The sequence below is a fragment of the Acinonyx jubatus genome, chromosome B3 (genome assembly GCF_027475565.1).
Source record: "Acinonyx jubatus isolate Ajub_Pintada_27869175 chromosome B3, VMU_Ajub_asm_v1.0, whole genome shotgun sequence".
Lineage (NCBI taxonomy): Eukaryota > Metazoa > Chordata > Mammalia > Carnivora > Felidae > Acinonyx > Acinonyx jubatus.
Window position 1 is genome coordinate 5,541,139 of NC_069386.1, and position 11,341 is coordinate 5,552,479.

An 11,341-nucleotide genomic window follows, 5' to 3' on the forward strand; every position below is an offset into this window, starting at 1 on the left:
GGCAAGGAATAAATCTTTGTTATTTTAAGTCACTGAGATGTTCAGAGGTATTTGTTACTAGAGCATAACCTGGCCTGTCCTGATGGATGCGGGTCCTGATGGGGGCTTTTCAGGTCTTTGTCTAAATTTTTCTGGAGGTTTTATCTTTTTACAATGGGAAGATATCCATTTTTTAAAATGAGTCATAACACGGGGCGCCTGGGCGGCTCAGTCGGTGAAGCGTCTGACTTCAGCTCAGGTCATGATCTCACGGTCTGTGAGTTCGAGCCCTGCTTAGGCTCTGGAGCCTGGAGCCTGGAGCCTGCTTCGGATTCCGTGTCTCCCTCTCTCTCTGCCCCTCCCCCGCTCATGCTCTTTCTCTCTCTGTCTCAAAAATAAATAAAAACATTTAAAATTTAAAAAAAAAAAGTCATAATACAGGTTCACACAAACAAGAACATCATGTACACATGGCTGTGCCTTAAAACTGACCATTTTCTTTTTCTTAAATTATTTTTTAAAGAATGTTTAATTTTATTTTTTTATTTGAAGGGATAATATGAATGTTTTGATAATATTTTTATATCTATGCAGAACCATAAACAATTTTTCTGGTTTATAATATTTAATTTTGTCCTACCGTATATGACATTTCATTTTTGTGAAATGACTATGTATTTCTTTAAAAACACTTGTGAGGGGTGCCTGGGCGGCTCAGTCGGTTGAGCATCCGACTTTGGCTCAGGTTCTGATCTCACCGTTCATGAGTTTGAGCCCATCGGACTTGCTGCTGTCGGTGTGGAGCCCGCTTTGGATCCTCTGTCCTCTCTCTGCTCCTCTTCTGCTTGGGCTCTCTCAAAGATAAATAAAAACATTAAAAAAAAAAAAGAATGTCTAATTTTACTTTTAAGTAATCTCTAATCTCCCCACCCAACATGAGGCTCAAACTCACAACCCCGAGATCAAGAGTCGCATGCTCTCCTGACTGAGCCAGCCAGACACCCCCAAAATGACCATTTTCTATGTCACTTTACATAATCTACTTCACTCTTTTTAGTACCTCCATAGTATTCTGTTCTCTGGGTACAGACCACTAACGCCAGACATGTGGGTTAATTCTGATTATTCACAAAATACCTGCCTTAAGGGGCACTTGGGTGGCTCAGTCAGTTGAGTGTCCAACTCTTGCTTTCGGCCCAGGTCACGATCCCAGGGTGGTGGGATAGGAGCCCCCCCCTCGGGCTCCACACTGAGCATGGAGCCTGCTTAGGATTCTTTCTCTCTCCTGCTCTGCCCCTCCCACCCCCCAAGTAAATAAATGGACTTAAAAAAATATACGCTCTAAGCTACAGCTAGACTGTTGCAACATTTATGGGAAAGGAAGTACTAATATTTATTTTTCTTTTTTCGGTTCGTCTCTGGCCGTGCAGAGCCTGAGCTCAGCACCCAAGGGGCCCGTGCACACCCCCCGGGGGTGAGTGAATAAGCCGGGCGCGCCTGCACCCGCACCCTCGCCAGGACACGCGGCAGGGGACGCGGCCGGCCGGGGCGGTGTGTGTGCACGCGTGAAGGCTGGGATGGGGCCCCCGGAAGAGCAGGGCAGGGAAGCATGTATGCACCACACTCAACGGGGGCGAGATGACCCTGACTCATAGGTCCAGGCGTGGAAGGTAACGGCCGGGAAACTCCGGGGCTTTGAATGAGTTCTGACTCACTGACGTCTCACTTCTCGGATCTCCTCCAGCGTCTCGCTGCACAGTCTCCGGGAAGGGCTTGTGACGTTAATCACTGGGATCCTGAGAGAGAGGAGCGCTGCCCAGAGAGAGGGGGCCGAGGGGATGATAATGATGGGCCTCATTCATAGAAGAAGTCCAATCAGCCCTTGTTACGTTAATATTTTGAACGCCCCCCCCACCCCCCCAGCGGCTGACTCCGATTGTACCTGCGGGACGTCCCCCTGAGTGATCCGACTGAAAACACCGATCACGACTTCATAAGCACTCTTCCCCTTCCTTTATTTCTATTCAGGGGCTGTCTTCCATTCCTTTTCAAGATGAAAATGACTCTATTTATTTCTTTTTCTGATTATAAAGGAAATGCTTGCTCATTATAAAAAAAAAAAAAAAAATCAGACAGTTCCAAAAAGCATAAAGAAGAGACTGAAAGATCACTCAGAAGGCCATCCCCAGGGACGCCACTATTGGCATTCTTCTTTTTTTTTCCCTTGTTTAAGTTTATTTATTTATTTTGAGAGAGACAGAGACAATGTGAGTGGGGGAGGGGCAGAGACAGAAGGAGGCAGAGACTCCCGGGCAGGCTCTGCACCCTCAGCGCGGAGGAACCCGATGTGGGGCTCGAACCCACGAAGCCGTGAGATCATGACCCCAGCCGAAACCAAGGGTCAGATGCTTAACCGCCTGAGCCACCCAGGCGCCCCATGTCCCTGCTGGCATTCTGAAGCACATCCTTCCAGACGGCGCCTAGGTGTCCCTGCACACCCACGCAGGCTTATCTTTGCCAAGTTCCCAGTCAGTATGGATCTCTGCTGTCCTTTGAGGAGTTTCCATGCACGCCATCACATGGGCACAGCTGGGAGCCTCGCCTCCCTCTCCGGCTGCAGGATCCAGCGGAAAGCCAGGGCAAGACCTCATAAGCCCTTAATGAGCTTAATAAAGGCACCTAAAGATGCCATTACGATTTTAACAATTTAGACCATGAAGAGCTCCACCCCCCAGGCAGCTGGAAGTGAATCCACATACAGATGCGCGTGGTGAGCCGGGCCGTCGGGTTGGAGTCCGAGCGAGCGGAGGGTTCTGCAGCGGAGTTCTAGACCCGCCTTCGCCACTTTCCTGGCGGCTGGGTCCCTTCGCCTCCAAGCCTCACCTGCCGCCGAATATCCGTGAACCTGAGAGGGCAGAATGCTAGGTACTAAGTACTCTGTGCTATTTAGAGGTCCTGCTCTAATTCCAAGGCCCGAGAGCAGAAGAGAAAGTGGGATGTCCCAGCCATGGAAGAGAGCAAGCGTTTAAGAGTTTCCCTGGCTGAGACCTAAAGGTAACACCTGCATCAACAGAGTCCTAGAACAACCCAGAGCCTACGAGAATCTCGGAGATGAGAGTGCTACCACCCCACACCCCAACGCAGTGAGTCTGAATATATGCACATCTGTAACATGACCCAGTGGAACAATGGGTTTGAGTTGTGAGATGAGGTACCAACGAGGCAGTGCATTTATTTGAAAGTGCTTTGGGAATCTGAAGTGCGTTCATACCCGCAAAGCTGCCTCCACAGAAGTGCGGACGGGAACAGACACCAAGACATTCATCCTAAGGCGGGTCTCACGGTTGGTGACAGCTACAGGGAGTACCCGGCTGTCCAGTGCTAGGCCCAGCTCTGGAGACGGTGGAAGGAAAGACAGAGAGGCCCTCCCTTCAGGAGGCGTAGATTCCAGCGAAGAGGCAGACGAGAAAAAGGGAGATAGGGGCGCCCGGGTGGCTCAGTCAGGATTAAGCCCCCAGCTTGGGCTCAGGTCATGATCTCGCGGTCCATGAGTTCGAGCCCTGCGTTGGGCTCCTCTGCTGTCAGCACGGAGCCTGCTTCGGATCCTCTGTCTCCCTTTCTCTGCCCCTCCCCTGCTTGTGCACACATGCTCTCTCTCTCAAAAATAAAACAAACATTCAAAAAATTAAAAAAAAAAAAAGGAGGCCATTTGCAACTACGTGGATGGAATTGGAGAGTATTGTGCTAAGTGAAATTAGTCAGAGAAAGACAAGTATCATAGGACTTCACTCATAGGAGGACTTTAAGAGACAAAACAGATGAACATAAGGGAAGGGAAGCAAAAATTATATAAAAACAGGGAGGGGGACAAAACAGAAGAGATTTTTAAATACAGAGAACAAACAGAGGGTTACTGGAGGGGTTGTGGGAGGGGGGATGGGCTAAATGGGTAAAGGGGCACCAAGGAATCTACTTCTGAAATCATTGTTGCACTAGATGCTAACTAACTTGGATATAAATTAAAAAAATAAGTTAAAGAAAATACAAAAAAAAAAGAAGGGAGATAAATCAGAACAAGAAACTTTGAGAAGGGCGCTTGGGTGGCTCAGTCAGTTGAGCGTTCTCACTTTGGCTCAGGTCATGACCTCACGGTTCATGGGCTCGAGCCCCGCATCAGGCTCTGTGCTGACAGCTCAGAGCCTGGAGCCTGCTTCAGATTCTGTGTCTCCCTCTCTCTCTGCCCCTCTCTCATCGTGTGCTCTCTCTCTCTCTCTCTCTCTCTCAAATAAATAAACATTAAAAAAAGAAAAAAGAAATTCTGAGGGACGGAGGTGAGTCCTCTGAGGGTTAGAAAACAGGATGAGGTTGAAAGTGAGGGACAAGGCAGGGGCTGGTTCAGAGGGTGACAAAGAAGGCCTCTCTAAGGTGGTAACATCTAAGGGCTCAAACCTGAGCGACAAGGACAGCCACATGGACACCTGGAGCACACTGTGTTCCGGGGCAACAGGACAGCAAGTGCAAAAGCCCTGAGGCAGGAATAAACTCCCGGTCAAGGACCTTTCTTTAAGGTCCTGACCGAGAGCTGCCGCGCAGGGACGGGGGTGGGCAGCCGGGGGTTGCGGTAGGGGTGAAGCAGAGGGAGACAGGCCCCAGTTTGTGTTACACTAGGATCACCCGCCACCGGGTCTGAAGCTCCGTCTCCTACAGGCAGTGTTGGGGGCCCCAGGGAATTGTTAGGGCTTGCAAGGGCTTTCTCCATGAACCGGCACAACCTTCTGAACATCCTTGCCGGGAAAACCGAGAGGCAGAGAGAAAGACAGGTTGCCTCGGGTTAGGGCTTCATTCTTGGGCTGGCATTCAAGCCCCAGGCTCTACCCCCAGGGCCACCCCACCTAAGGAGGATGGGAGGGGGGCTCACTGAAACCACAGAGCTGGAGGGAGGGCCTGGTGTCTCAAGGCTTCCTGCTTCAGCCAGCCAAACTCCAAGGCTGGGCTCTAAAAAGGAAGTGCTTTGCCCAGCTGGGCCCCGTCCTGCATCACCAGGCCTGGCCCTCAGCCCTCGGCTGGCAGGGGCAGCGGCAGGGGCAGGGGCAGGGGGGAGGGGTCAGCTCCCGGAGCCCAGCCAGCCAAGAGCAACCTGATCGAGCAGGAAACAGGCCTTGAGCCAGACAAAGCTTCAGCCGAGCACCTGGAGCCTTTGTTCCCTTTATTCCTGTCGCAGACTTTCCCAGGCACCTGCGGCTGGGCCTCAGGAGCACCTGGGCCCCGGAGGGGGCTCCCACGGGATCTGGTTCTCCCGCCACAGGGAGTGGTCCGACTCGTGATCCTGAGGGAGGTCTTGCAGTGCAATTACAAAAACAGTGAGAATAGCGTCCACTTACAGAGCTCTTACTGCAGGCCGGGTGTCATTTTTCTTACCCACCCCCCCACCAACACCATGAGGTACGTACTGTCATCACCCCCATTTTACAGATTCGGCAATGGAGGCACAACAGAGACCAAAGCCACAAGTGTAAGGAAGTGAAAATAGTAGAGGGACGCTGGGGTGGCTCAGTCAGCTGAGCGTCCGGCTTCAGCTCAGGTCATGATCTCACGGCTTGTGAGTTGGAGCCCTGAGTCGGGCTCTGCGCTGACAGCTCGGAGCCCGGAGCCCGTTTCGGATTCCGTGTCTCTGTCTCTCTCTGCCCCTCCCCCGCTCACACTCTGTCTCCCTCTCTCTCTCTCAAATATAAATAAACACTAAAAAAAAAAAATAGTAGGGACTTGGAATCAACAAATCCCAGGGCCCACTGGCCTCTATGACCTTGGGCAAGGCATTTACACTTTAGCAAGCCTGTCACCTGCTGTGTAGATGAAATGATCGGAGGCAGGCAAAGCCGCTGGTGCATGCTTCCTAATCCAGACGCGTCTTTCTGTCCTCCCTACTTCCTATAGCTCCGTGACCTGGGCGTGTACTTCTGAGCCTCAGTTTCCTCATCAGAGAAACTAGGTGAATAGTGTTACCTAAGAGGACTGTTGAAAGCCTGAAGCGCCTCTGGCAGGAACGCCTGATTTTTCAAAACAGCCACACTCCTGGGACCGTCCGAGGAAGACGCCATCGTCCAAAACTTCCCTCTTGCTCTCTACCGAAATAAACAACAACAAAACACAAACAGAAAAACCAGCCTTAGAGCCATTCCCCCTGTGAAACAAAAAGCCAATATTACGCTGCTGGGCTCAGAAGATTTTCTCAGGAAGAAATCCAGAAGCGACAGCTTAAGCCATAATTCTCTCTAGATCCACACCCTGAACAGACGGCCTCACCCACAGCAGCCAGGACAGGAAGGACAGTTGTAGGTTCATGCAAAGTGCAGGGGAGATCCACCCGAGATTCCACCACCCAGACACACACACACACACACACACACACACACACACACACACGCACACACACACCTTCCTTTCCTATAAATCAGCCTGTATTCATCAAGTTCTTGTCTTCAGCAAGGGCACCATGGGCATATACCGTCCTTGTCCTCAATAACAGGGAATAATCACAAAACGTATGTGCAGCCACTGTCATAAACACACATCAGGGTGGTGGTCCCAGCTCTTCTGAGTGGCCACGTCTGTTTCTCTCATCCACATTTTGGGGCTCAGCTGCTCCTTCTCTCATCCAACTCTGCCATTCAGGTACGAGCTGCCGATTATTCTACGTGTCTGCCTCTGGCCACGGTGGTTGGTGCAAGAAAAAGGCATGAGATCCAGAAAAACCAAGCCCTATTGGGGCGCCTGGGTGGCTCAGTCGGTTGGGCGTCCGACTTCAGCCCAGGTCATGATCTCGCGGTCCGTGGGTTTGAGCCCTGCGTCGGGCTCTGTGCTGACAGCTCAGAGCCTGGAGCCTGTTTCAGATTCTGCGTCTCTGTCTTTCTCTGACCCTCCCCTGTCCATGGTCTCTCTCTGTCTCAAAAATAAATAAATGTTAAAAAGAAAATTAAAAAAAAAACCCAAAAAACCAAGCCCTATTGAAGTTTTTGTCAGGATTTTAAAATCGGAGCTGGAGGGGTGCCTGGGTGGCTCAGTGAGTTGAGCCTCCAACTTTGGCTCTGGTCATGATCTCACGGTTCGTGAGTTCAAGCCCGGGGTCAGGCTCTGTGCTGACAGCGCGGAGCCCGGAGCCCGGAGCCTGCTTCGGATTCTGTGTCTCCCTCTCTCTCTGCCCCTCCCCCGCTCACACTCTGTCTCAAAAATGAACAAATACTAACAAAAGAAATTAAAATAAAATAAAATAAAATAAAATAAAATAAAATAAAATAAAATAAAATAAAATTGGAGCCAGGGAGGAAAATCCTATTCCTCTTGGACTGGCGAGCGCAAAGGATGTGAATCTGGGCTAGCTGACAGTCATTTTTTGGGTGGAGAAAGCCAGTTTGCAGAAGCAGGGATAAAGACATCAAAGAGAGAAGCCATGATGAGCGGCAGGGCGTCCTGACATAATCCCAGGTTCCTGTTGTCCCTGAAGCAGGCTCAACCCTTCCTGCCTCTCCCCTGATGGTGTGGTTCAATGAGCCAATAAATTCCTTTCTGGCCCTTCCAGCTCGAGAGCCCTGCCTAATCCAACCAGCAAGCATCCAGTGGTAATAAACACAACAGTTCAGTAGGACAGATGTCACAGGCGGGACTTGACGATGTGCCAAGTGAAAGTTTTGGGCAATCATAGCTGTCAGATCAGGGGTGCCTGGCTAGCTCAGTTGGTGGAGTGTGGGACTCTTGATTTTGGCTCAGGTCACAGTTTTGCAGCTTGTGGGACGGAGCCCTGAGTCTTCTCGTCGTGGAGCCTGCTTGGGATCTTCTCTCTCCCTCTCTCTCTGCCCCTCCCCTGCTTGTGCTCTCTCTCTTTCTCTCTCTCTCTCTCAAAATAAATAAACGTAAAAAAATAATAAAATGGGGCGCCTGGGTGGCTCAGTCGGTTAAGTGTCTGACTTTGGCTCAGGTCATGATCTCGTGGTTCATGGATTGGAGCCCCTCATCAGGCTCTGTGCTGACGGCTCAGAGCCTGGAGCCTGTTTCTGTTTCTGTGTCCTCCTCTCTCTCTGCCCCTCCCCTGCTCGTGCACATGTATTCTCTCTCTCTCTCTCTCTCAAAATAAATAAACTTAAAAAAATAAAATCTTTTAAAAAAAGCTGTGACGTCACACAAGATCGCCTCATTCCTTCAAGTGAATACATACTTACTGAGACCCCACTAGTGCCAGGCATAGTATTAGGCGCTGGGGATATAACCGTATATGGGGCCGACTAGATCCTTTTCCTCACTCTGGAGTAATCAGAGGGGGCTTCCTGGAGCTGGTGAGGCTCCAGGGCCTCACTGAGGCATGGTGAAACCTGGACGGGCTGAGAAGGGCGGGGAGAAAAGCATGAGTAAAGCCACGGAGGCGTAAGACTAGCGGCTACAGCGGGCGCTCACCAGTGTTGGGTGCGTGGATGGGAGAGGGACGGAAGTCCCCCGGGGGAGGAGCGGGTCACCGGGCAGGAGAAGAGCTCCTCCCAGAGAAGGTAATGCTGAGGAAGGGAGACCAGACCAGACCAGGGCGGACCTCGCCGCAAAGCATGGACTTCGCCCGGGTCGCACCACACGATGCCCCCCACCCCCACCCCCGCGTCTCTGTTGTGGTTGCCACACCCACGCTCTCCGTGGCCTCGCCGGTGGGACTCTGCCCAGCGGCCCATCCAGCACCACAGCCACCCGAGGTCATGCCCCAGACACCACCGCCTTCCTGGCTCCTGGGCGAAGCCGCCAGCACAGCACTCCCGCCCAGCCTGTAATTTAACATGACCTCCTCCCGGCCTGGCCGCTCCCGGCCTTCTGGTACCCCAGACATACCCGCTGCAGGAAATGCCCAAGTGGGAGAAGAGGCCTGGTGCCCACCTGGATCCCCGGGCCCGGGCTTCGCGGAGGGGGCTGCGGGCCGTGTGACAGTGCGGGGCGGGCTGCGGACGCCGCGGTTGGCTTTGCAGCCGAGGACCGGGGAGACCACGCCCCCTGGTGGCCAGGAGCCACCCCGCACCTTGGTGTTCCCGCGACCTCTGCAGTTTGCGCCCTCCCTTCGAAGTCGGTGTTTTTCGTTGTTTCGTTTCAAGAAATACCTTTCTGAAAAGCTGACAACCCGAATAAATCCTTTAAGTTGGACGGGTCGCCATGTCAAGGAATCTCATAGTAAGAAGCTGTCTTAGAGTTTTACTGGATTGTCTGGAAAAAAGCTGCCTTAGATTTCGCCAAGCCATAGCAAAATGTTCTGATTCTAATTTCTTGTGCACTGATCTGCTATGGCAGGGTGATGTGATGGCTGGCAATTGTCGTTCCCCCTATCGGCCAGGTCTGTGAAGAATCTTCCCAGGTGCATGTGTCCCATGAGGCTATGGGACATGCCTCCCAATTTTTTTTTTTTTGTAATTCTGACAGCCCTCTCGGGGCAAATAGATGCCTGGTCTGTTCTTAACAAAGAGCCCCTCTCTACATGTTCCTCGGCTCTGACCCTCAGCTTTTCCCTCCACAGTGTTGGTTCACAGTGGGGGTGAACCTCGGACTGTCAGTAATGGCAACTTACTTACAAGCATTTTTGTCTGTGTTGTGCAATGCCCCGTAGTAGGTCCTAGTTCTTATTGGTGGTGGTGGTGGTGTGGTTTGTGGAGGAGGGGGATGGTGATTCACAAAAACTAGAAGACAGACCTTGGTCTCAGGGGCCTGTATCCAGCGTAGACATAACATACACACATGACACAACCTGCAAACAATCACAAATGAACAGCAGGGGACAAACTAAATATACGTGTGCTGAGAGCAGTGATCAGAGTGCATATGACGCTGGTGGCGGGACACTTGCCGGAAATACGGCTCGAGGGGAGTCTGGACGATTGCCACGCCCACAGACTGAGCCCTTCTGGGGGCTAGAAGGATGCCAAGGAAGAGGCCAGCATCTACCCAACTTTGGAGATACAGCCATCACGCCCCCAAGGCATGGTGGCGCTCTTGGCACCTGCTTTCTGTTCTGTCCTTGCGGAAGACCCTGCATTCCCACCCACCTCCCTGCTCCTGTCCGGCTGCCACGTGATCACACAGGAACCCCACCAGGGATCACACTGGCCCACTTACCCACCTCTTACTGCCCCTAGCTGTGGGCATCAGAATGTCTGTTGGCAGTATGACCTCAATGAGATTTTCTTGCTTATGCCTTTGTTCTGGCCTTGACTCCACCTTAGAAGGGAACAAACCAAGTCCTTTGGATCCCCAGGGCCATGAAGGCTCCCATCCTCAGAAGCCAGGTATCCTGGCTCTCGCCTGCCTGACACCTGGGCAGAATTGGTGCAGGCCTACACATGTATAGGGCTTCACGAGTGGCTACCATCTACTCTGAATATCCTGGAAGTTTGTCCCAGTCATTAGTGTTCAGTACAGAGGGCATGGATTTTGAAATGCAGCATATGAAGTGGTGTAGCCTGAGGGCACGAGCCATCCGTCTTTAACCGCATCTCAGACTAGGAAGGTCATTAGTGAGGAATGTTGGATGGGAGGATGAAGGGATTCCACTGGGCCTGTCCATTCTTCACGAGCAATTTTTCAAAAGACAAACAGAATCCTAATTTCTTCACTTGCCACACAATTTGGGAATACTCAGGAACCAGGAGGTTGCCCCGTGAATAAGAAATGCAAATAAAGGCAATCCAAGAAACCAAATAGCAAGCTAGGACATCGGGTCAAGCAAGACCAAGGCAGCCCTCTCACCACCTCGAGGTCTAACTCCTTAGGGCATTCCCTACAATTTGGATTCCAACAGGACTTTCAACCACTCAAGATGCAGCCCCCTCTCATGACCACACGGGTTAGATATTACCTTAGGCAGTTACCCACCCACTGATTTGGGAATAGGCTCACGGCCCATTCTCTGGGAGGAATTCTTCTGTCAGCAATGAGCTCAGCTTTTGGATCCGTACCTGCTTGGGTTTGGCTAGTCACTGGGTGACCCAATGAGATTCCATGATCTGGCTTCTGGCCAGAATACCTTTGCTCCTGGGGCTTCAGGTGGGAGGCGGGGGCATCATTCGGGATATCGTGGGTTCTGGGTAACAAAAACTCTGCTCAAACGGGCTTAATCAGTGAGGACATTGATTGTGTCACTTACCAGGAAGTCCCACAGGAGGCTGGGCCCCAGGTCAGTTGATGTGGCATCTTGGTGAGGACATGAAGACCCTAGTTCATGCGTTCCTTTATCCACTCTTTCGCCACCACAGGAGATTGTGCTATTTTGCCCTTCACGCAGGAGAATGCCTGTTTCCCCACAGCCTTATGAACAGAATGTGTTGTCAAACATTTGGATTTTTGCCAA

At 51.6% G+C, this 11,341-nt stretch overlaps 1 long non-coding RNA gene across 2 annotated transcripts; it reads right to left on the reverse strand.

Annotated features, from left to right (window-relative positions):
- Positions 1–489: 489 nt before the first annotated feature.
- LOC106965880 (uncharacterized) lies at positions 490–11,125 on the reverse strand. Of its 2 annotated transcripts, XR_008298952.1 has the most exons (5): positions 8,842–11,125; positions 8,193–8,351; positions 1,922–6,101; positions 1,695–1,791; positions 490–833 (listed from the first exon to the last, which is right to left on the reverse strand). It is a non-coding gene; the product is annotated as an uncharacterized LOC106965880 (long non-coding RNA). The 2 variants fall into 2 exon arrangements; XR_008298951.1 differs by having other exon boundaries at positions 490–1,791.
- Between the last annotated feature and the right edge of the window lie 216 nt (positions 11,126–11,341).